We start from the raw sequence: 26,761 nt of genomic DNA, 5'->3' as shown, positions 1-26,761 counted from the left end.
TTGTTATAAAAGCACTTGAATTTACTACAGATTGTAGCCACATGGCAAAAATATTTCCATAAATACACTTTGAGTCCTAGTTAGTGAAACAAAAAACTTGTCAACCGTGCTAAGATAAAAAATATCTCTGCAATTATTCATACTGCAGTAACACCCAGCTCAAAATAAAGGTCTGTCCAAGTGCTTAATCGACAAAAAATCAATAGTATGAGAAAAGTAGAGGTAAAACAACCAAATACAAGTAAAGCACATGGGATGGTGGGTTCATCTGTCTTCTAATGATGTGCAACCAATTTTCCTGACTCTTTCAAAACAAGAAGAAGCTCTAGGGCAGCCATTGCTACTAATACCTTCAAACAAGAATGGAAACAGTTTGTAAAGTTCATCTTTCAAACACAGTTCAGTTGATTCAGGCCAGAAATTGGGTTTTTTCACCTCACAATTCAAGCTTGGCTGGCTGCTTCCTGCAGAGTTACTTTTTCAATAGTCACCTCTTTGCCCAAGTGGAATCCAACAGGATTGTTTCCTGCCTAAATTCTTACATCCGAGTTTCTTTCTCTGGTGCTTCTTTGATTATGGAAATCCAGTATTTTCCACCAAATCCAACCCTTTCAAAAACTTCCTTTACACTTCCCTCTTTTTGGCAAAGCTTCATCAGCTGAAGAGCCACAGTCAGTCTGGAATAAGAAATTCCTGTCTTTGAGTACTAAATTTCATCAGAGCACGTATGCACACCAAGAACAGTCCAGTAAAAAGAGTTTTTATTTGACTTAAGATTTCATGGTGCCATACTTAGCTCCATTTTCATGGACTATTGCCAAGGTAGAGACAGGTAATGAAATGGTGCTAGAATCTTATTTCTCTTTCCAACTGTTACCACCAATGCAGAGTGAGTGCATCAGTCTCAGAGCTTGGAGAGCAACAGCGGGACACGCTTGGTTCAGGACTAGCTGTGGAACTGTCACCAGAACAAGTTTTGAAATGTAAAGTGAAAGAACGACATGAGTCATGTACAGGTGAAACCCCATCAATACCGCAGTCAATGCAACGATCTGACTGCAGCATGTATAGGCAGAGCCGAGTCACCTTTGGTATGTTTACACTGCCATTTTTTTTCAGATCAGATGCATATTTTCAGAACTATTCTACCAGTCATCTTGACCATTCACTGTGCTTTGGTATCACTCCATGAAGCAATCCTGAACCATCCTTTTGGAGGAAAGGAAATTGGAATATGTGCTTCAGAACAGGACCTAATGCACTCTAACATCTAGTTCAATCCCCAGGACCGGACAAAAGCTAAGCTGAAGTCCCAGTTCTCCCACACATACCAAAACATAAATGGTGCAGTCAGCAAATCCACAGCACCAAAAGTTTTCCTGCAGAGCTGCACCACTTGCTGCACCCAGGTAAACAGAGAGTCCTCAGCTGTGAAGGCTGCAGGCTGATCTGCCAACCCACCTGAATGCAAAGGTGTTTGCCAGGCAGCTAAGCTCTGTGCTGCCACTGCTTCATCAGCAATTACGGCATAATTTGAAACAACACCTCAAGCTGGCATTTCCACCAAAATAAGTGGTGTACACTGACTGGATGCTCCCTCCTGCCTTCTTCCCTTGGGCCAACATAAACATTTCTGTGGCTGCAAAGTGAATTAAACTGGGGAACGGAGCCACAGTAACAGTGAGCAGGTACAAAGAAACAATCAATTTTGACCTAGATGAGTTTCCTGATAAAATTTACTACAGAGCTGCACAAATTCTTGTACCAGCATTGCTGCAGGGTGACATATGGAGAAGGATAAACTGCTGTAGGCAAGTGGCATTGCTTGTTTTGGTGGCCATGCCAGCTGCAATACTTGCAGACTTGAAATTAATGACTTGAAAGAAATTACAGACTTAAAATAAACTCCTTTTTGGTGCAACCATAACTCTGAGTAAGGACAGGTTTATTCTCAAGCAATGCAGTGCTGCCAGGCAAGCTAAGAACCTGTAAACGCCACAACACCCTGAATGGCAAGACTAAAGTCTAGAATGTTACACTGCAGCAGCGTTGATGGTGGATGCCTCATGAATCAAATCTGATCCCTTCACTGGCAGAAACACCTGCAAAAGACAAATCCATTTTGAGTAAACTTGGACAAGTCAGTTGTTCAGTTTGGAGCATTACTGGTACATATTAGGGAAATAGAGATATTTAGAGAAAACCAGTTACAAAAGTTACTTTAAGTCTTACTTCATTGCAAGTTCTGTGTAATGAACTGAATACTGACACCACACCCTGCACCCGGATGTGGCATTGGCTGTCTGATGGGAATGCCAAATGAACCTCTGACTCCAAGTTACTTGATCTGAAATTCAAAAAGTATGAGACTTCTATAATATAGACACTATTAGTTCTGCTTTACTTCTGAGAAAATGCTTCCCAAGTTCTATTTCAGCATGCCTCTATTTCAGTGTGAATACTCTTATTTCAGTGCAAACTGTAGGAAAAAGCAGCTGAGAAAGAAAAGGACAGCAACCCACAGAGGCTGTATTTGTATAGAAGGGGATTATTTACTTTTTTTTTTTTTTTTTTTTTTTCGGTCTTCAGTTGCCACAGCTGTTTTCTCAGTTTCTGGAGGAGACTGCTATGAAAGCTCATCCCTGCCACGTGCCAAGAGGGTCTTAATACATGAACTTGAAATTGAGGTAGGAGGGACTACTGAATTCTAGGGCTCATTTATCTAAATCAATGGTAAGCATTCCCCTTTAATACAAATTTCATACTGGTAGCTGACACCCTGGTTCAAAGCGCTTAGTATATACCTTTTAGTACATAGCATATGTCTCAGTATAGCAAAGGGGCTGCGGCAGGCATCCAGACAATATCTTCTTTCTACGATCCAAAAGCAAACTGGTAACACTGTACAAACCTGAAGTCAGACACGAAACAGTCACATGCTTATCCTCATACAAAACCAGTCCTTTGGTTGTTCTATGGATCATTTGGTCTTTGGATGCAGACTTCCTTGGCAACTTAAGATTCGCTACAGAAAACAAAAAACAAAAAAGCCCTCTCTATCAGCCAAGATCCCTTTTATTTGTGAAATTCTCCGACATTACATTGCTAAATTCCCATAGTCTATAACACAATACAATGCTGCCATATTATGTTAACTAGTGAGCAAGGTCCCAGAAGTGGCTGAAGGTTCAGGCATGCTTTCTTGATATAGGTCTTCAGCGATACACACAAGGAACGAAGAGAACCTCTCCAAATGGTCAATACCAAAGGCCAGCAAAACAGCCCACACAGAATGGAAGCAACATTTTTGTGATTTCCATTCTTCACTGCTTAGGATGGTCAGCTGCTGCTCACTATGCATCCTGGTGTGGGATCATATTCTGAAACATCAGTTTGAACACATAGTATATACTCCTTCACATTTTGCAGCCCTGGGTGGGATTTTAATGCTAGAGTTTCACTCTTCTTGATCTGAAGTATATCCCACTTCTCCATTTGTTGAAAGCTGATACAATACCAAGCTTCACCTCTTTGGGCAAGAAAACGTTTCTTGTAATGGCTCCTACCTCAGAGCCCGTGCTCAAAAAGTTATCTTTCTGTTCTGCCCAGTAATTTACCCAATTTACCCACAATACTGAACCAAGCCAAAAAAAAATTCAGCAGAACTGTATCAGTCACAGAAAAAGCTAACGTCAAGGGCTACAGTATTTCTGATGGTGCAATCCAACCTTTCCCCTCCTGGGCCTCCAGAGTAGAAATCTGTGGTAAAATATTCAGCCTTATGCAAGTTCCCTGGCTGACCCAGTTCCACATCCAGGCAGACGGTATCTATAGCCTATCCAATTCACCGATTTATTTCCCAAGTTGAGTTTTGTGGCAGGTTTGTTTTCTTTGTTTGTTTGTTAGGTTTTTTTTTTTGTGTGTGGTTGTTCCTGAAATCCTGCTTGCTAAATTTTCTAAGAGAAATGCAAAAGTTCTCCACTGTCAAGCCAGCAGCCACGCCGGCTGTTTGTGAGAATGCCACTTCACAGAAGTAGCACTGTGAAGAAAATTGCTATATACCACTGTTTCAGTCTTCACGTGAATTTTTTTTTTTTATCATCAGAGGAGGTTCTATGCATAGCACTTGCAAGCTTGTATCCCTAGAAAGCAGATGCTTCACCAACGACTGATTTTCCCTTTTGACTCATATGATCTATTTTCAAGGGTTTGCAATCTCGTCCAGTGAGGTGGAGAAATTCAGTGTTGTGTATCTCAGACGCCCTGCTGTGAGTTTCCAGAGTCCTGTTTCCCCGAACATATTGGGATTCAAAGTACAAGGAGTGAGCTTTGCTTACAGTTCCAGGCTTCTTTCCAGCCACCACTTCCAACTCTAACCTGTCCCTCCAGGGAATACTATGAGCACCATTCACATCATTCTGTGCTTCTGCTGTCTTTCTGCCATCTTCAAACAGTTGCAATTAAACCAACTCACTGTTTGATCGTGTGTTATCAGCAATGTTTGTTATCAGATCCTTAGAAACCATATGGAACATTGAAGCCCACACTTTTATTAGCTAGGTTTCAACCACGCTAAAATACTGGGTTTCATTGTTCCCTGATTTAGATTAAAGGAAGATACTTATCCCACTCATCATCATCTACAGGAGGACTGTACCAATCATTAAGCAATTGTTTGGACAAATGTGCTTTAATAGTACATGTTTTCATAAACAAGCACAAGAAGATATTTTTGAAGAACTATGATAGCTTGTAATAGCCCACTAATAAATGTAAATGAGAGTTGAGAGAGTGTTGGGGTGGGGGGCAGAAAGAAGTGGGATGTTTTGCAGCTTCAGTAATTTCACCGGTTCCTATGGAAATATTCCCTATTTACAATGCCAAACCGAGATCAGAATCAGGTCAAATATGCAGTAATGGAACTACAATTATAGTAAAGCTGTAACAGATGCAAAGTAGGAATTATCCAAAATACTTCATAGAAAAACAGTTTCACATACAAGGCAAGCAAGTCTACGAGATAGCAGCAGCAAAAATGCAATTGGTAAGCGACATCTTCTTGATCAAAAATGTATTAATTTTTTAGCTCCTATTAAAAGGAATGAAACTATGGAACTGAACTCTACAGGAGTTCCTATGTTGCAGGAAAAACATGATTCTAAATGCCCAAACTGAATTCAAAATTTTAAGGGATAAAGCACTCCTATGACCTAAGTTTCTGCAACTAATGTTTTCTCCAGTAAAAAAATAAAGATGATGGTCTAAAAGGAAGGAAAGACAAAAATTATAGAGGATAAGAGAAATTACTGTATGTTTTACAGCTATGTGGAGCATGCTCGATTTTCTCCGAACGGTGCTACAATTTAAGCAGCTGTTTATTCTATTCCTTCCTCTGAGTCCATCCCGTAGTTGTGGCTGCACAGCCATGTGTGTGGCCATGTGATAAACTGGAACAGGGAACTGATCCTTAATCAAAAGTATCCCAAGGAAAAAAATGAATTAGTTTCCTAATCCAGTTCACTGCACAGTACCACAAACAGCTGTGCAGGCACAGAGGGATGGTTACTGAAGCAGGAACAAGAGACAGCAGCCTGGAGCACAACACAAGAGCTGCTTATGCTGACACAGCTTCAGGAAGAAACGCACAAACTATACCTATGAGCCCATCCAGACTGGGAAAGCTACTCGTTTCACAGAGCGTAGTGGGTGCATTTTAATCAGTAACAATGAAATAGTGTCAACATTCGCTTTACATAATCAGAAAGTTGACTTAATTTATTGTGTGTGGATAAAAATGCAACATCAACAGTATTTTACTGCAAATTCTGCTCTTTTTGCATCTGGTTCATTGAACTAAGTGCAACCCATCTGTTACCACATAAGACAGAAAAACAGTCAAATAGAAAAAAAAGTCTTATTTACTACAAATCCAAAATTATTTGCTTAGACAACTAATGAAGTGGAGTATATAGGCAATTAGACACCATAGAAGGCTTTACAGAGTACTATAAAATTGCAGGAAGGTTTATAAAAGTTTACATCCAGGACGATTAGAGATACAAAACAGGGTTATTAAGTCTGATGTTGAAACTAGTTGCCTCAGAATAAGGCACATGCATGTAATAAATTAAAATGGTCTAATAAAATATTTTTAATAGTTGGACATTGCATGGGAGACTGCAAACAATTCTGGACTGGATACCCAGAAGCAGTGTCCCACTAAGGAATAAATGTTGAAACAATTAGAACAGATTTCCTTCATTTAGGGAAAGTATGTTACAGGGCTGATTCTTCCCTCTCAGACAGTTTCTTCTCCCTCCACCATGCAAAAATCAGACAGCGAATACCTCGCTGCTGTTAAGATAGTCACTCTATCAGAACACCTCATAGCAAATGTTAACTTGCTACCACATGGTATTTTTCAGTATCAGGCTCTACCACCATGATGAAAGTTGCATTTTCACAGGACAAATAAGGAGAAGGAAATGACATATCAACATTTACTTTTCAGCTCCTGAAAACTTCTAATTGTCTTGAAAATCTAAAGGAGTCTCAGCAATAGTTGGTCAGTGAAATTCCCACAAAGAATACAATTTCAGAGGTTAGACATTCAGAAGAGAGCAGGAAAAACTAAACAGTGGTGGAGAAATGAACAAAAAGCAAGACTGGTAGAAAAGTCATATATGAAAATCATCTTGTAATTGGCAGAGCTACAATATCACTAAGATCTAAAATCCAAACGTATGATTTTGGAAAGTATGTGTGTGTTTGGGGAGGGCAGTGGAAGATCACAAATTAGTCTTCATTATGATCTTGGCCTAAAACATCCATGAACTCAAGCTCCGATGTGACTGTCACGCACTTCAGCAAAATAAAATTATTATTATTATTATGGCTAAACAGGCAAGCAGTATCTTACTCTAACACTGTAATGCTTTCAGTTTAAAAAGATAATAAAATATACTTGACAAAGAAAGAAGAGAACACATTAATTGTGAAGCTGCAACACTTTCCATATGGGAAAACATATTTACGAACAACTCATTCCTGCAGAAGTATGCATTTAAATAATTTTGGTGTCCACTGTGGGATTGTTCTAACCTATTTATTTTATTGTCAAGGAAATTTCTGCTAGCAAGTCAGCAAGAGTAAAACCAAAGACCACAAAGTATGCTCTTCTTTCTAATGTTCTGAGAAAATGTAAACAAGCCAGCACTGAATGTTTTACTTACATCACATGTTTAGTTTTCATGCGAGCCAGAGAACGATGCAGACCTGATACGGCTCATAACTTAAGTTCTATGCAGCACAAGAACTTTTGCAAAATATGACGGAATATCTGAAGTTCTCAGGTGATCAATGTTCCAACACATGCCTTAAACAAGGTATTGATATTCACTTGCTCCTGTTCCAACTCTGAGGAGGAAACACCATGTGAATCGCCATTGCATCCCTATACAGCAGCTCCACTGCAGCCACCAGGGCTACAGAAAACAAACTACCACAGAGAACCCCATAATATTCTTTTTTGCCACATAAGTAGCAACTAAAGAAGATTAACATGCCTAAAGACCACAAGAAGAGCCTGACTGGATCTGGTAGATTTGGTTTCAAGCATTTGGATACTGGAAAACAATAAGGATATCAACTTTACTTTCTGCCAGGTATTCAGATCTTTCACATAAATGGACAAATGACAAGAATCCATTTGGCTCTGGACAAGAAGGCAGAAAAGAAAAATACAAATACTGGGAGAAGGCAGTTATGGACCTTAGGAAAAAACACTTCACCTTTGTAAGTCTATTGCCAACTATGTTTTTAGCTCCAGCACGGTCAGGGTACGGGGCTGTAGGCATAGTTTGTTTGTTTACATCAGCACAAATCTCTACAGACCATCACCTTATTCCACAGACACTGATGTAAACATGAAGTGAGCAGTCTGTACTGCACTGAAAAGTAAGTTGGGAAATGGGAAGGACAGCACTGTGAGAACACGAGGAACAGCAGCTCACCCATTTGGCTTCCTTAGGAGTCAATGTACTTTATGAAGTAACCTGAAAATATATTTTAATCTCTATTTATAGTAACAAATGGGGGGCAATTCAGAATGGAGCACAGAACTAAATAGAAAGGATAAGATACACTTCAAGGGCTGGCAAGGACAGGTACATAGGTCACCTTAAAACAGTGAAAACCCAAAGCAGGTTTATTAGATGCAATAGTGAATTCTCCTCACAGATGGTATTTTAAGAAGTACTATTTTCAACTTCTCTGGACTTTTCCATCTGATACTGAATATTATAATTGCAAATTTTATAGTATTTCTAACCAAGCATGTGGTACCTCTTGGTAATTCCTATCAATTAATTTTATATTGGATCTCTTTATTGATATAGTTCTAGATAACTGCCATTCTTCTCTTATTAGTTCGTCAGTATAGCAACTTACCTATTGCATACCCATGCCTTAATGAAAAATAATTTTTTTGAGCAATGAATTTGCAGATGTAAGAGGCGCTTTCTACAAATGGGCCTGAAGGCAGCCCACAGCTCAGGACTTCCCTCTTCACACAGGAGGAGGCCTCGTTACACCTGCAGAACAGCCTCTTATCGTTAACCTCACAGGGCCCCTCCTCCAGGCTCTGTAAAGAAAGAGGGTGGACACAGTTTGGTAAGCAGTGCACAGGTGTAACACATCCAGAGTTTCTAAAACGTATTGCTGAGGAAAAACAACAATGGAACACAGAAATTACCATGTACCTATTACTGCAAAAACGTGTAAGAATTTTTGCTAGCCTTCAACTTCCGTACAACAAAACTTGTGTTTCATGATACATACTTCTTCAGTATTGCCCTTAAAAGTTCTCCCTCTCTTTGAATCCTTCCACCGGAAAAAAACAATTAATTCTGCTGCTGACTGCACTCAATTACTTACTGTTAAATTTAAACCCTAAAATAATTTAGACTATCATTACAAGGATCAAAAATACTGCCAAGTCATCTAAACTACTGCTTCTAAAAGGCACACTGAAGCAGTGTACCTTGAAAAGAATCACACATTCATGCTAATTCTATATATCCACAAGCTTTTTCATCTAATTCACAGTGCTGAAAGTATTTCATGTTAAGTCATATGCCATTGTTTTCTCTCAACTGCGTGATAGTCCAAAAACATTCAAGGGTAAAATAAAATCCATATTACACCAAATCACTCATAAACAGTGAACTCAGAGGAATTAATTTAAGTCCTCATGGGAGTAATCATATATCTTCATGATATCCAAATGTTACATTTTCCTTAACTAATATGGAGATGTTTCTCAGTCTAAGGAAACCGAGGACAATAAATAATCCTTTCCAAATTCCACTTCAATTATTATTTATTCCATAACCACAATGCACATGGTACTGCACAAACAAAATAAAATAAACACAATCGCTTTGGCCATCTTGTCAAACAGTGTGCAATCAAACTCCAGACAAAGAACTAACTAACCTCAAACAAAATGGGCTGGGGCCACGAATTCACACAGCTATAGAACACGCTATCCACATCATTCACTGTTTTCACAGGAAAGGAAATGAAGATTAGATTGCATTGAATCCAACTCCCTCCCCCCAGAAAGAGTCACATAAAGAAGAATATTCTTTAAAGCAAAAATAAATTTATTCCATACATTTCAATCACTTTATTCTGGAAAGCAAAAAGCACAGATGAACTTGTGTATTAAACACCAAAGATCGTAGTAAAGTCTGGCAAAATCACTCGGTACAGTTTGTCTCTTCCTTCAGTCCAATCTCAACGAACAGATGATTCCTAGTTAAGTTCCTTGCAGAAGATCTATGAAGAAAATGTATTTATTTGGATCTTGTCAGCTGACACCTTTCTACATTTTGCCACCTTTCTGTCACAGATGAACTTCTACTCTCCAAAATTCTAGTAACCAGTACAATGGGATGAATCTAATCAAGTACCATCCCTTTCCGGTAATACATCTGACAAAATAATTTTCAAAAATGACGTAATTTAGTGAGAACAGCCATACAAGATTTCCAAAAACTGATGTTGCCATCACAAAGAGGCAAAAACACCCTGTCATTAGTGATACAGGGGACTACAGCATAACACTGAATCACCATCACACTGATTCAGCCCATTCTGATTACTTATCAGAAACAGCAGCTGTTGTGTGCACTCCGCTGCATTTCTGATGAGTTGTCACAGGAAACTGAGGGCACCAAACATCACCTTTCTCTAGCAACTGCACAGAGGTCTTTATGGGTCACCTACATTAACTACTGGGTGTGGGAGGAAAAGGTAATTGAAAAAGTGAGATGGAAGAAGAACCGGAGTCCGTGGACAAGCTTGACAATAATGTGATGGTTTATATATGATTGTTTCCTCCATTTTTTTCCCTGTGTGGCTGGTTTACTTCTACTTGTCAGATACGTGCAGCCACTCAGACACTAATAAGAGATTCTACCCTTCCAAAGGAAGTTTTGGAGAAGTCATCCTATGGCCTGGATTCTTACGTAAACTAGTTTTAGATAATGACATGCTGTTTCAAGAAGCCATAACCCAAATTAGAGTAGCTAGCTGTTAGAAGACATGTGACGTCCTTCCTATTGCTATCCCATAGCATTCAAAATATGAGTTCATTGCTGCCTGGGCTACATTTTTAGAGGCTAGGTCTTCCTTCAGGATTCTATTCACTTTATGATATATGCATGGAGGTATACTTTACTTGTGAGGGCCTCTGTTATTAAGTTTAATCATACTAATTGTCTAGTTTGACGCTTAGTTCTTTGTAACGTATGTTGGGGGTGTGTGGACATATATACACAACCATCACACATATATGGGAGTCTATGCAGTCTATAACAGAATCTTAACAGCCACAGAAAATAAAGCATAGATATGAAAAGTTCTTACCTCTCCCCTAGTTATATTCAATAAACATAGACCCAATACCGGCCATTAGAGAATCGACTTTTTAGACTTTCACAACCCACCCACCCTCATTTCTACGGCGGCTCATGGTCAAGTGAGACTGATGGAACTATAGGATATCTGTGTACAAAGTTGCTGTAGAACACATCTCAACATTAAGAGATCTGCAACAATCGTCTTGCAAGCAGAATGCTTTATCCAGGGTAATCGTGCATTTCTTCTCCAGTGTACAGAACAAGATGGCCTGAGCTAACTGCTCATTCTATGGTTGAGCACATGCAATGCACTTCCCTATCAGTATCCTACATACATTCAGAAATCTCTCATTCCATACATACACAATCCTATTCAGGAACTTGTGAAGACAATGACAAAATTCAGTGCATTTCAAAAAAGATCTTCCCCTTGGAGTACATCCACTCAGATAAATTACCAATCTGAGATCAGGCAAGATAATATTGCGGATCTTGGATGACTGTCAGCAATGACTAAACTTAGGAATCCCAGAAGCCACTTCTACTAGTAACCTTTATAACTCTCACTGGAGTTGTAGCGGCAGATCACTTACACAAATGCTTTTCCCAGCAGAGAGGAGAACACGTTCATCATTTTCTGAAAGCTCAACTGCCTGCTTCCAACAGCCCTGTCACTTGACTTACCAATACTCAGTTGTTTAGCTACTAAACCAGTGGAATGAGGATGATTCTTACCCCAACTGGATAACACACAGGTTGAAGAATCGACGAGACTGAAGATCAGAATTGTATTGTGACACTGAGGGATCAAAGGCAATGTGATAATCCACAAAGGTATCATGAAGGTAGGCCCTTGCAGATACATGAAAACTTTTAGGCACAGAAACATGACTCCAAGTATTTTTATATACTTTTTAATAATTTCAGCAGCATATAAAATACTTTTCAATGTTTTACTATGTAAAAAGCGAATACATGAAGTTCTGCTTTAAAGTCACAAATATGCATACAAATGGCATTGCTGTTTTCTACACCTTTGGCTATATGGCATTAATAGATCACTACCTGCCTGGGAAGTTCCTGAGGGAAGAAGAGAAAAGAATGGTAGAAAGTTGTTTGTTCCAGTATCAAGAGAACAATAAGTCAAAGACAGGACTGCTAGCCTACAATGCACGCTACATTTTAAATTAATGCCCCACCTAATATTGCCTATGTAAAAGAAAGATTCCCTAAAGGGTTCTGCCCTGAAGTACATCATCTGATGAGCTGGGAATAATTCTGATTAAAAACAGGACAGAAAGCAAACCAGGAAAACATGCCATGTTTTTTCATGGGTTTTTTTTTTTTTTTTGTGTTATCTGATACTTGTATCATGATAGACATGTCAAAATACCTACAGAACCAATATGGGCAAAGATGTTCAAAAGCTGTATGAGTAAAACTGAGAAAACGTTATTATCTTACAACCTCTATGACAACTTAGGGAATGAGATTTAGCTTAAGCTCTTTTTGATCATTTGTAGTCTTTCCCCCTTATTCGCCTCTATCTTAAAGTCCACTGCAAAATCAACAAAAAATCTGCCAAGGCAGATCTTCGTAGCACCTTTCAATACATTTCATTTGGCAATGAATGCATGTCGCACCTTTTCTCAGTTACTCTGCAGTACATGCAAGGTGAAAGGTAGAAGCAATGTGAATTTTCAAGCAAGCTGAAAGGTAGAAGCAATGTGCATTGTCAAGCAAGCTAAAGACCATTCTGATTGAAGCTGATGTGCGGGGTTTTTCCCACAGTTGCAGAGTTAATCTCTGTCCCATTTCTGGTCCCTACACTTGTAAAATCAAGTTTCACATCTTTTCACTTAAGATACATGGGTTTTTTTCAATTTTCTCCAGCTACAGAAATTCTAACTGCTGGATTCTTGTAACCAAGATACTTACCCAGGAGTTCTGCTTGGTTTTAGTCACTGTAACAGCCATCTGCAACCACTGATTTACAAACAGAAGCCTCCTCCTTCAAAATACATTGTTGCCAAAACACTTAGAAAGTGAAAAAGTCAGTTTTTAAAAAGTTTTAAATTATTATTCTCCTTTTATCTTACCTGCCTTTTTGTACTCACTGCCACTTATTTTGCCAATATATTCATATAGCAAACACCCCCATAAAGCAGCTAATAAATGGCATCAATACACACATTGACTCCAAATTCATTGTCGTCCTTAAGTACCTTGTTAACTAGAACCTCAGGCTAAAAAAAAAAGTTAGATTATATACAGACAGGTTGAAAATATGCTAAATACATTAATTAAGAAAGTGGAAAATGGTTTTGATTTAATCCATAAGTATGTACAAAGCTAGAAGCAGCTACATATTCATGCATCTTGTCAAGAACTTTTTTAATGAGGTCAAGAATCTTGGTCAGACCATTTATGCATGCACACACTAGCCAACACACTGAGCTTCGGGATCAAAACTTTGTTGCATTAAAACTTCACGAAATGCCAACCTTCATCCAAGTCTGAAGAATCAAAATTTGTATTTTAGCAACTGAAGTTAGACAGAAGATTACTCCATGTATAGATAACCTTCATCACAACATAAGGCAAAAGACTAAAAATGTATGTCATTCATACAAAAAGTCACTGCACCATTCAAAAGATATAATTATGGCTACTTATGTCCCTGTGGTGTTGTTTTATTCCTGCCCCAATTTGTATCAGAGCCTAGCAGAGTTTAGAAGAATTGTGTAGACAGGGGTAGTGTCAAATGGAGTCAACAGCACCAATGGACATCTACTTACAGGAGTGGGGCAGGCACCATGTCTTTTTCTGTCTCACTATATAGTACATTATAGATGTCAATGAAAACAAGTTAGTTTCTGTAAAGGCCTGATGCCTACTGTTACCGTCAGTGTTTTAATACCATTAGGTAACACAAACCAGAACTCAAAACATTTTCTACCCTGTGTAATCCAAATTCTAATCCAAGATCCACGGTGTACTGAATCTGCACAGTGTCTACATGAACTTTTCATAGGATTTGTTTTCTTTTGTATTTCTAACGGCAACAAACTACCGTCAGCTTGTTTCCATAAATACGAGTTCTATATGCCATGATCCCTCATCTTACATTCCTCATCTCTGAAACATCTGAACGCCACCCAAAGTGTTTGGTTTGGTTTTAATTAGGAAGAACACGAAAAGAAACGTGTTTGAGAGCTTTTAAAATAAATACACGTTACGTATTAGTATACTTGAAGCAGAGGGTGGGCTCAAAGGAGTTCTTTTCACAGCTGGGGCCAAACTTCAGGGAACTTCTATCCCTTTCCCAGGTAAGTTCCTTTTGCTGGGATGATGTGTTATGCACCAGCACAAGAATCAGCAGAAACTACACTCACTGTCAGAACCAAGGGGTGTGATATCCCCCCCCTCCCCGCCAAAAAAACCACCCAAACTAATTTAGTTCAGCTGTTTGAATGGAGCTCACCCAGACTTGCATCAGACCCATTGCGCTCTATCATCCAAACAGTGATAACCAATAATTTACAATGAAGGATTTCGTTCTCCTGCCTCAGACGCGTTACATTTTAAATATTATTTTACTGGGCTAGCTTTCCCCAGCTGCCAGCAGCATTACACGCCGGATGACATATACTCTAAACACATCTCTATCTTTTAACATGCAAAGTTGGCAGGAGGGAAGAAGAACCTTACGTTTCTGAAACCTGCTTTACCACAGCTGGGGGACCTGCCGCCCACTGAAGCCTGACCGATCTCCTCAGCTTCTGAAGCCACTTCACGTGTGGACTTCCAAGTCAAAACCCGCACGGATGGGCACCTCCAGGGACAGGCGGTGCTTGAGGGAGCTCATGGCAAACCCCAGGGCGAGCAGCTTCACCCATCCACACCTCCGAACCTTTACAGTAGCCGGCGGGGACGGCCACCAGGGTCAGCCAGCGCCATTTCCCTCGGGGGGGGAGGGAGGGGGGGGTGTCCCAGCCCCTCACACAGCGGCACCGGGGCCTCCCGCCTGGCTGGGATGCGGGGGAGAGGGGGGAGCCCCTCGCCCCCGCGTCCCAGCCAGGCGGGAGGCCCCGGTGGCGTCGCTTCCCCCAACCCCTCGCCCACCCAGTCTCAAAAAGCAGGACCCCCCCACACACACACACTTACGGTGCCCGGGCACGGCTCCCTGAGGCGGCGGTGGCGGGTCGGTGCGGTGGCGGCGGCGGGTTTCTGTCAGGCGAGGCGCTCCTCCCCTCAGGAAGCCCCCATGGCCGGCCTTCCCAGAGCAGCGGGGGCCGGCTAACCCCCTTCCCGCCCTCTCCTCCTCCCCTCAGCGTTGTCAGTCAGCTCAATAAATTGTCGCTCCCTACCAGCTTGGTCATATTTGTTTGAGGTGCCCGGGGACTTGGCAGCTCTGCCGGTCCACAGGTTGGGGACGGTTTTGTTGCCTCCCTCTCCTGCAGCCTAAATAATTCAAATCGTTCCCCTGGGGAAGATATCTTTAAAAAAAAAAAAAACAAAAAAAAACCCACCTCATTTTTAGGGCTAAGAATAGTCTTAGACTAAGAATAGCTAATGCTAAGAATAACTAACATTAAGAATAGCCAGAATAAATCTTACAATCATCATCTCTTTTTCCCTGCATATGTTCTACTTGCATAAGCCCTTTCCTTTCAACGCTGTAATTTGAATACATCAAATCCTTAAAATACCTTTAAAAATTTCATCTGAGATGTGCTCATCTCTTTTCTGTGATATTCCGTCACCGTATATGGCACGTGTGTGCACATATACATGCATAGGTACATTATATATACGTATACACACATACATGTATCCCTACTGTAGTCTTTAAGAAAACAGAAGTTGCTCTGAGGATACCAGAACTAACGATACAGCTGACTTGCGAAAAAAAAAAAAGTCTTTGGATTTTTATGTGATGTCTTTAAACCTAACTCTTTTGCTTCGGTCAGAACTTTCCAACAAATTTTGTATTATGATACACAAACCTTGTGCCATCCATGGATCACCTATAACTAACATTTCGCTGCTGGGGTAAATTCTCATGTACATTGCTATGAACAGGCCTTAAAATTTGCTTCAGAGAATATTTGGAAAAGACCAGTGTTCACACATCGTCACCAACTATCCTCAGTTGAAGCTAGTTACTTACTTAGCTTGCGTTTCACCAAAAATAAAGCTAGCGTATTTCCATAAGGATTTTATACCAGCCTTACAGTGCTTCTACCTGCTCCACATCCATTTGGTTTCCTGAAGAGACTAATGCCATGTTCTGTCCAGGATCCAGGCAAAGACCCGGTTCACTTTCAGCACCCCTAGATCTCTGTCCTTTTTTTTTGTAGAGGACTTGCAGATTGAATATATTCCCCTCTGTTTCATTTTTTTGGGGTCTAAATGCCATTTGTTCTTCAGGCAGGGAGTTGTCTGTCTTAAATATAGTTCTTCCCATGATGAATAACAATAGTCCTTACAGCTAAGTAATTAATATTTAATAGTGTAAATTTCAGCTAATAGACCAAAGGACTTTTTCTTTCTTCTGTGAAATGCCACCTGAAGCTGTCCTGTGTACGTGTGTCTTCCCCTAGCAACACTGCCTTTAAAGTGTGAATTTAAATATTTACATCCAGTTTAAATGGGGCTTTGAAATGCCGCCACCTGCAACAGGAAAAATGGCCAGATATTATCTCAGCCCTAATGATACTATGTCGTTCTTTTAACAACTGAAACAGCTTTACCCTGCTCTTTCAGTGACTGTGGTGGCTTTGAAATGTTGACAGACCCATAACTGCCTTCATAGAAAGCAGCGGTGTCACAAAGCCAAGCAGGCACGTTTCTGGGCGGTCTGGTCGTCCTGCACAGCCTTTGCTTCAGTGGAAAGTCCTTTGGCTGTGTGGCCATGGTAAGGTGCCCGCTTTTGGAATGGTTCCCACTTCAGGGGGGCTCAGACTCAGATTGTCAGCCTTCAATTTATCGCTGGCTATTTGCAAATGCATCAGGTCTGATTCAAACATTCAGTATGTCCCGATGTGTCAAGCCATTAAAGCAAATAGCAGTTATTCCAGTTTGCTGGTTTTGCAGCCTCACAGGGACTGTGTGTGTCCTACAGTCAAACGTGCAACTGCAGCTCACAAACTTACAATCCAGCTTTAAACCAGCTAGATCAGAAACTAGTAGAGTCACGGAGCTCAGTGCTGACTACAAACATGCCCAAGAATTTTTTGTTTATTTACCAAAGCTTCCTGGGCATGTTTGGAGTCAGCAAGGAGCTCCATATCTCCATGACTACAGGTAAACAGACAAGAATGAGCCCAGGTGAATGAGATCCCAGCTGCCATCACTACGCTGTTAGATACTGCCAGAACTGCTGCATGGAAGAACCCAAAATTACCTTTGTTGTCCTTGTTAAGACCAGGACATTGTATAGCTCTTTTCAAAAGTAGACCAAATTCCATCTTTAACCTGGCTAGGTTTTGTCTTTCTCCTTCTGCAGGGAAACTCTTTCAGAACTGCAAATCTGAAGGAAGCCGAGCATCTACAACTCTGATTCAGCACTTATACTGTGAGTCTCTTACTTCACATGACCATGCAGAAGGTTAACCTGACAAAATAAAAAGTGCAGAAACATATCTGGGGAGTGACTGTTTAGTGACTTAGCCCTATGTAAGTGGCTCAGAGGAATGAACAATTTTCTGTTTATCTGCAGGAGAATAAATCATGGACCATCCTCTTAAACACTCATGTTGTATTCCCATGTGGTTGGACTACCTTACTTTTAAATTCTCATTAGAATTTCTTGTCTTCCCTTTCCTGGACATTTCATGTATAGTAGGGAGTGTAATCAGCCTACTAAGAAATATCTACATCATTAACATAAGCAGTATAGCAAAGATTTTTTTTCACTATGCACATTAATTATTCAGAGAAATTATGTTACTATTGGCAAGCCTATTCAACCCAAACACTGGCAATCAGAAATTTATTTGCTGTTGCCCTTGCCATGTGGGCAGGACAACAGTTTTGACTAAATGTTCTAATCGGTATCAATAAATGATATGTGTGATGCATAAAATCTTCTGAATACTATTGAAGGGTACTTTCAGAGTAACTGGATTTATAAATATGAAAGTTGTACTAAGCCCTCGGAGCAAGTATACTACATTCCGTGTCAGAAGTGAGATGCTAAAATAATTAAGCACAACAGAATAAATTAGTCTTGCCAAATCTGTGATACAAAATTAATTTTGTGAAATTTCCAGTTACCCAGCTTATTATTGCTGCACTGTATGTGTTGTTACTGCACGAATACAAAATTACCATTCTCCATCCCATTCATTAGATGATAATAGCAATGAGATTTTTATCACATGTACAAAACCAAGGTAAAAAAATAATGGCTCATCCTCATTTTTTTCCCAGCTTTTCAATCTTCTACTTGAGTGATGCAATAGAAATGTAGGACTGAGTTCTCATTTTGTAAATTATAGTCTTCTCTCCTGTTAATGTATTCCTTTCACCTTTCTGTTTTTCACTAGGTTGTTTTTTTTTAATTGTTTCTATTCTGAGTATTGATCATCCTGTGGGATGCATTGACAGGAAGAAATGTTGAAGAGATAAGTATTAATATACTTAATGAATACATGTTGTAAAGAAAGTCTTGAAGTTTAAACATGTAATTTTCCATTTAAACAATTAAAGTAGCCTTGTTTTCCCAGTTTTCAGTTTTAGTGGGTTATTCTGCTGCTAATAAATGGTTTTCATCAAATCAAATAACTAGATTAAAGTATGAAAAATAATGGCCAGTCAATGAGAATGAATAGGGGGGGTTACCTATGTGGTATAAATACATATACCTGGAGAAGAAATTCATCATACAGTGGAGGTGGTGCATATAGAGATATCCCCCTCTTTTCTTCTGAATTTCAGACTGCTCTGTATATGTGAGATTTTGACAGCTGTGCCATCTTAACAGGCATCAGTACAGCTAACTTCTACAATTTCAATGTAAGTCTTAATATGCTTTCTTCAACATCTTGAGTCTAAGTTTGGGAGAAAATCTTTCTGTAAAGAAAAACATGGAAAACATAAATCTTGATCCAAGTGAGGCTCAGAAACAAGACTCTGAAGATAAATAACAAAATTTAACACTGATAAACCTGAAGGCTTTTAAACAACTCTCCTGATTTTTGGAGTCTAACATGCTTTTAGATGGAGTTCACGATACTGATTGTAACTAATGTGTATAGCAGAATATAGGATGTTAGCCCAGACTTATAGGTCATTAATGCATTATACAAAAAGGCTCAAGAAAGCAGAAAGGTACATTGGCAAAGAGGGAAAAGGCAGGGAAGGAATACATTTCTCTAACCAACCCACTGTTCCTACCAAAGGTATCACACCTGATAAAATACAGTTCACTTATGGGTATTTAGCTATGGGGGTAGGTACATTAATTTTATTAATAATGTTTTCAGGGAATTTTTTTCTGAAGGAAGATATTTAGTAGAGTCTTTCAAGTCCTTGTGATCTGTGCTAGCTGGTGATTTGGGGTTAGTCTGTAGCCTCCTCCCTCTTCTCCACCTAGTTCATGGCAACATTATTCATAGTGAGTGATTGTGTGAGGAACAGAAATGCCATAAAAGTGAAGGCACTCTTCCTTGCAAACAGGTTAATACCCATCCGGTCATGACAGAATTACTTGGCAGAACAGAAGCTTCACGTTTTGGCTGCCTGGAATACATTTAGCCACTAGATAAATAAGAGCTTTTATTATGCAGGACAGATTGTCCTTTAAACTTTTCAAATACAAACACAGAGTGAAAAAAGTTAGCAAAGAAAAAAAAAAGCCAAGGAGTATTTTTAATCTGTGTTAATAAATTAAAAACACTGTGTTTTATTAGATTGAACAACAACAAAAGAACATTTAAATAAATCACAGAAAAGTAGCGTATCTCTGTAAATAATTCATTACCCATTTGCAGCAAAAAAAAAAAAGGTATGAATCTTTAAACGTATATTTACATGAACACCAGATGACAATTTTTATTCTCTCCAACAGTTTGGAGGTTTATTTTCTTTAGAGATCTTGGCTATGTAGAGTCAGAAATGAATTATTGCTTTTCCATAACAGTAGGAAAAAAGTTCTGGCAGGACTTGATCTTCAGCTGCATAAAGCCGGGCTGCCATGTGAGACTTCAAGGGGGTGTACCAAGGGGTGTGTGAGGGGGAGTGGCAGGAGAGCTGCAATCATCTTCTGTTTTCCAGTGAACAACATTGAGGTAACCAACAAGTACCTCTAGCAACCTATGGCAAGTCTCAGCTGTTGAGCAACCTCGGCCGTGTCAATGAGACTTCTAAAAGTAGAAAGCGCACATGCCAAGGAACATGCCCAGCCTCATCAGCAAAGAAAACACACTTTTTGTTAGTTATCGGCAGGTTGCTTACATATTAACCACCGCTTTACAGTCTCCTGTACACAGATGCTGTTCACAGGCTCAACATACTCTCTCCTGCGGTCAGAATTTGCCTAAGTACTTAAGGTTTGATTAGCTGTAATGAATCACATGAGTTGCCTCAGTGAGATATATTAGGTGACTTGCTGAAGCTGAACCAGACAACATGAGTTTTGGCACATTTAAAGAATGAACTGTGCCTTATGGGATTGGGAGGGTTGGCTTCTTTTCATCTCTTCTACTTTTCCACATGAGCTGTCCATTAAATTGACACCTTAATTTGGCTGAAAGATGTGGAGGAGGTAATCTCTTAAATTAGGATGGGGCTGTGATTTTGGTTTTTAAGTCTTTCTGAGACACAAAATAGGTGCAAGTTTTGCAGTCTGATCTGTGCAGAGGGGCTTGTTGAGTTCAGAAATTGTATGCAGTATTTATGCGTATCTGCATTATATGCATTACTCGATGGAGTTCTACACAAAAGCAGCATCTGCCAGTGGGGGTTTGTCTGGTATGGAGAGCAGCAAAAAAAGAACAATAACATGTTCCAGCAGAAGTGAACTGCTAAGGCTTAAACTGGAACTCCTTTATAAATACAGCACTGCCAAAGCGATGCTGTGTGGTACCGATACGGTTAGCAGTTCTGCAAGCTCAGAATAGCTTCTGAATCGTAAACTTTTCTTCTTTCCCAGCATCGACAGAGCCCATGGACTGTTTGACTTAATGTCCTCAGACACCTAGCTGTCTTGAAGAGTCCAAACTTTCAGTTTAGAGGGGGAGAAAGTATCTTTCCTGTGATTTATGAAGAAAGCTCAGATAACCAGACACAGATGCTATCTCACTGAGCTTCTGGGATTCCTGAAAAAAGGTTCACACTTGAGAATGAACTTCTATGTAAAGATACTCAGGTTATTTTTTAACAAACAAGCCTTTGATTCTGGATTCTGCTAACTATTCATGTAGAGCTTTGTGTCACTGCTGTTAGATTTTTCCTGACATGCAAACTTGGATCTCTTAAAATTTGGTCAGGCTCTTCTGCACTACGTGCCAGTTTTACAGTGTAGACACATTGTGAGAAACGTAAGCTGCTCCACACGTTTCAGTCAGATCGTTAGTTTTAATGCCAAAGGCAATTCTACATCAATGGCATTGGTTTTAATTAATTAAAAGTCTATTACTTTGACTTTCACCAGACATGTTAGTTTTAGTTCTGCACAGTTTTACACAGTATCCTAGAGCTCCGACCTACCAGAACCTCCAGCTTTCCTAAATCAGATCCTGTGATTCAGCATGTCTCTGTCACTCAGAGAATGGACCAATATTTTTACAAAATTACTTTTCAGAGTAAAGCGATACTTTTAATCAGCTTTCCCAGGAAGATTCCACTGACCTTTGGGTTGCTGTGTAGTCCCCCACACAGCTATTCTTCCCCTTCTCTGTAGCCGAAGATGTGAGAGAAGAACTTCCCACAGGAAAAGGGTGGGAGAGAGCAGCCAGATGTGGAAGACTTAAACAGCCCTTCTGCCCTTGGAAAAGAAGGAGTATAAATATATACTGACACATTTTTAAGTTCAGCTCTGCCTAGCGTGGTGGGAAGGAAGTTGAATCATTCGGTCCCAGTTATACCACTGGGGAAACCATAATGTCAGCACACTCTGCTCCATCTCCGCACAGCAACAGCATTCATTAATTACTGAAATATTCCCTGAGGAAAATAATGTTTACAACTGGGGCTTGTAATTGACTACAGAGATGCCACAGATCCTATGACTAGGTACATTGTGTATGTCTTTGCTCATCTGCATTTGCATGTGTATACTTTGTATACAGGTATACATTATACTTATATGTGCTCTGAGAATGATGAAAATAACAACATGTTTGCAGCTCCTTTTTGATGAGATGAAGCTAAATTTTTAAGTGGTAAGGAAGACTGCAACATGTTTTGGATATTGCACATAATTTTTCTTCAGATGTTATAACGTTGCTCTTTTGAAGTTGTTTCTTCAAAGAAAAATATCACCTAGATAACTTCCTACAACTGCCACTGGGTTTGGCTTTTGACCTTTTTGTTCACTTCCTCTTCTGAACGATGTAATAGCAGGCACCAACGAAATGGCTGAATTGTTCCACTCCTGCGGTTACTATTCATCAATAAGAGATGACATGATTGTTGAAAATGTATCCTGAAAAATTCTTTGAACCCATCAGAGGCAAGCTGGTAGTAAAATCTAGGGTATTATTCATATGATGGATTTGTATGCACCACCTTTCTTCACACTGCTATTCATTTTCTTGAATAACAAGTATAATTCATACACTATTATTCTTTTCTTCTTTTGATACCTAAAATGTGGTGAGCTTATTTTTCTCATGGCATCAATACTTGTACTTTACTCCCTTTAACCACCCACATATGTAACTATTGCCCTTCAGGGTGAGGGGAGCAAATGTCATTCTTTATGCTGATGGAAATCTGTCTTTAATCAATATTTATTAAATTCATTAATTAATATGAGAGACCACTGAAAAACTGGAGAAGCTGTATCTTCTCCAAGGCTTAAATCTGGTGAACTTCTAAGTTTCTACTAGCCTCAGAAACAAATACAAGACCTGACACTCTAGGGACAACTTGGAGTGCTCGTTTTAACCAAATAAGCTTATCTGAGTAAAATGTTTTGCTGGATGCAAACTGTGATTGGGAGTGGAAGAAGCTCATTTGAGTTCAGAGTTGCAAGGACTGAAAAGGTAGAGGACGTGATTCTGGTAATGTTACAAGATTTGTTCTGTCACTTATGTTGTACAAATGTTAAAGGTAACGTGTCCAGTGACTCAAAAAGCAGAGGGAAAGGCTTAATTTGGAACATTTCCTATCTACAGCAGTACAAACAGATGCACATTCTTTAATGATGCGTTTTCACATTCATAAGGACCTCTGTAGAACTCAGGGGAAGAATGTGTCCCTCAGAGCTGCTTCATGACTATAGCCACTTATGCAGGAGGAATAAACCCTCTGTAGTGGAGAAAGCATTGAATCTTGGCTTTAAACGTGAAGACGGAAAAGCCACCTCAGCACCGCGGTCACAAAAGCTGACATTATTAACTTTCTCAACACTGGCTTTCTAATCTTCCATATTAAGTTTGCTTGGTTTAGTACATAAATTAGTTGCAATATTTTATATGAATCTTCTGGCACGTAGTAATCAAATCACTGGATTAGCCCCCTTAATTGGTTAGTGGGTTATACTTGCACAGAAACACAAAAATATATCTATATTTGCATTATAAATGTGTGTATATCTGAGTTTGTATTGTAATTTCTTATTCTTTGGCTGATCTTCATATTTGTTAAAATGCTGATGGACAAGACAAAATATAGCAAGTGTACTAAATATGTGGAAACTGCAAAGAGAAGTCTACTCAGAGGCTGCAGAGAGCTGCCAGCTGTCACAGGAAGATTGCCCTCATCATATGTTGCCTTGTGAAGTATATATACTGTAATGCAATCTGCAGTGTAAATACTCCCAAAAGAGAGTCTTTACCCTGGCAAATTGAAGGCTGATGGGAGATATGATTGCAGCATATATTTCAAAGGGTAAGTTTCGGGGAGAGAGAGGAACTGTTTAGATTGGCAAAAGAAGTTGTTGGCACAAGAAGCTCACGAATACATTTTGGCTGGGACATATGAGTCAGTATCTAATTCTTTGTAGGAGTGGTGTGGAGGGGGGAAATCAAGTAACTGGTCTTAAAATGAAGCTAGCTGAATTTATGAAGAAGATCATATAATGGAGTAGTTCACAATAGCTGGGGACCAAACATGATGATCCAGAAGGTCTCCTTCAGTCCTTTGTCTTTCTGAAAGGGTGGATATATTTTTAATTACTAAAGTAGTTTTGGAGAACACTGTCTATGTTTGTAACATTGCCTGGGAAACATTAGGCCCAAGCAAAAGGATTTAGAGACAATTCATATTTTTCTTTTTTATGTATGCTTTTTCGAAGAATGGGCACACATGGATTGGATTTATTTCCCAATAGAAATAGTGCAAGAAAAAGGGATTGTGTTAGTACTACTTGAAGCAGCAAGGCATCCAACACAGAACAGATTTAAACTAGTTATAACAACACTATAACTATTTGGATTAGCAGCTTGGCTTTAAATGCTGTTTAAAACGTAGAATCTAGCACCCCTGCAAGTAACCGTTGGACACTGGCTGTACTGGTCTAAAAGCAATTCTGTGCAGTGTAATGTGATTCATCGCTGCTCTCTGTCAGAACTAATACAGAGCACGACCTATTAATCCTGGTGTTGAAGGCCTTCCAGTCCCAAGCTTTGTGGTATCCAGTTTGCTTAAAACCAGCAGGTTTCTAGCATGAAAGCTAATGGCAACAGCTAAGGTGTAACTTGTAGTCAGACAGCTATTGCGGTACCACTAGTAAATGTCTGCAGATGTACAGGTCATAAAAGGTACAACCCTCTCCCTGTAACTTCTGACTTCTCCTTTTCCTAAGAAATCCTGAATTTACACAATTTTCATAAAACTGAGAAACTGCTTCAAGGTAGGTACTTCAGGCTACATGATACAGCACAACAGCTCCCCACAACCAGATTCATATAAGCAGCTTTTTGGTCCTCGGAGCACAAATACTCTGAGTTATCCCTCTGGAAAAGTATTTCAGAACCTCACTGCTCTGATGTTTGGAGATATTCCTGTTTCAATCTCAAGTGAATCCACAGACAATTTATACTCTTCGGTTTTATGGGGTTTTTTTTTTGAGTACCAAAACTATCCTCTAGTTTGAACAACTTTCCCCCCTCCTTTTCTTCCTCAAATATGTTTGCAGGAAACAATTATACCCTCTTTTCACGTCCATTTTGCCTGCTTCAATACACAAGGAGCTTTCAGTGTTCTCTTGAGTGCTAAATTCTTCGTATCCCTGATTAAGCTGGTAGTCTTTCTTGCACCCATTCAAGGTTAGTTCCTATTTCTTGAATAAGGATGAACAAAACTGTAGACGGTTTCATATAGGAGGTCACCAGGGCCTTACAGGATGCTAGTACTTCATATATTTTTACATGGAATTCAAACCAGGATTTCATTGGCTTTTTCGTGTCTGAAACACAGTTTCAGGAAGCTGATTTAATCATTTTACGTTCAATTTCAGATTTGCAGAAAATTTCTCACAGATTATAGACTAATGGCTCATGGAAGTATGAAAAATGGAAGGTAGGTGAATCTTTATGTCTTTTATTCAAGCAGGAAGACCTTAAGACAAGGGGATAATTGAAGCCTAGATTCACACCAGAGTGCTTAAAGGGAGAAATTGTGAGTCCGTGCTAAAATAATGGAAGAAAAGATCAAACAGTTAATCCTGAACCTTCAATATAACAGAACTTCAGAAATTTGGTTGGAAAACATTACAGAAAACCTGAGCTGCGGCAAGTGAAAAAGAAACAGGGTTTCACAGTGGAGCCATTAAGTTTTAACTCTGGCACCACCCGTGTGGATGGGAAACTAGCTGCAGTAGTGAGAGAAAGAAAGAGAATGTATATTGTTTGGTTTTAAAAAAGTAACTGTGTTCAGGAAGAGAAATCTTGGATTGCTCCAAGGAATGTTACTGGAGGAGGAAGAGAGCTCAGCCATGCTGGGGAAGGAGCAGCAGGAAATACAGACAGTGGTGTGATCTTTATCTACAGATCCCTGATGCTACCTCAAGTAAGGACTGGTTAGTTTTGGAACCCTTAAGGTTGTGTTTATCTACTTTAACTGTTGTGTACCACTAAATAGTTGAACTGTAAATCCTGAATCCTCCAGCATTGTAGCTCTAGGAAAAGGTGTACCTCAAGTACTGGTGAATCTGAAAAGTCACTGGTCCTACAGGACTAGTACTCTCAGAAATGGATTATAAGAAAAAGAGCCCACACCCAGGAAATATGTGAGAGGGTGATGAGAGGAGGAAACAAATGAAAAAAAAAAAAAAAAGAAAATAAGATGGCATCTGACTGAGCCAGTGGAATCCATGAATGTCAATGGGACTCAGATGCAGAAACATGATGAGTGCCCAGACAAATGCCCTCAGGGTTGTATGGCACTCAGTAGTGTTTAAGAAATAAGCTAAGATGCTATAAAAGTTTATTAGCATTTATAGAAATTGCCACAAATGTGGTATTTTGCAGGAGACTAACATTGATAGCCATGTATTAAAAAGCCATAAACTGGGATTTCTCCATGGTCATCTCAGAGCACAAAGAATAATTCTGGTTCGGGGTGTACATTTATAACCTTGGGCATCCAGTGTGATGCTTCTGTATTTCTGCTGTTGTTCCACAGTGATAGGATTGCAGGAAGTTCAGTGGTAGAGGAGATGT

General features: G+C 39.6%; 1 protein-coding gene across 1 annotated transcript in view; it reads right to left on the bottom strand.

The window, feature by feature from the left end:
• SLC7A2 (solute carrier family 7 member 2) overlaps window positions 1–15,144 on the bottom strand; it is a 54,738-nt gene extending 39,594 nt beyond the window's left edge. The window contains exon 1 of the mRNA XM_082482572.1: window positions 15,093–15,144. The gene's annotated coding sequence lies outside the window, so the exon portion shown is untranslated. The remainder of the gene's footprint in view (window positions 1–15,092) is intronic.
• Between the last annotated feature and the right edge of the window lie 11,617 nt (window positions 15,145–26,761).

The sequence above is a fragment of the Vanellus vanellus genome (genome assembly GCF_965231255.1).
Source record: "Vanellus vanellus genome assembly, chromosome: 4".
NCBI lineage: Eukaryota > Metazoa > Chordata > Aves > Charadriiformes > Charadriidae > Vanellus > Vanellus vanellus.
This window is presented reverse-complemented; position numbering and strand designations above follow the sequence as displayed.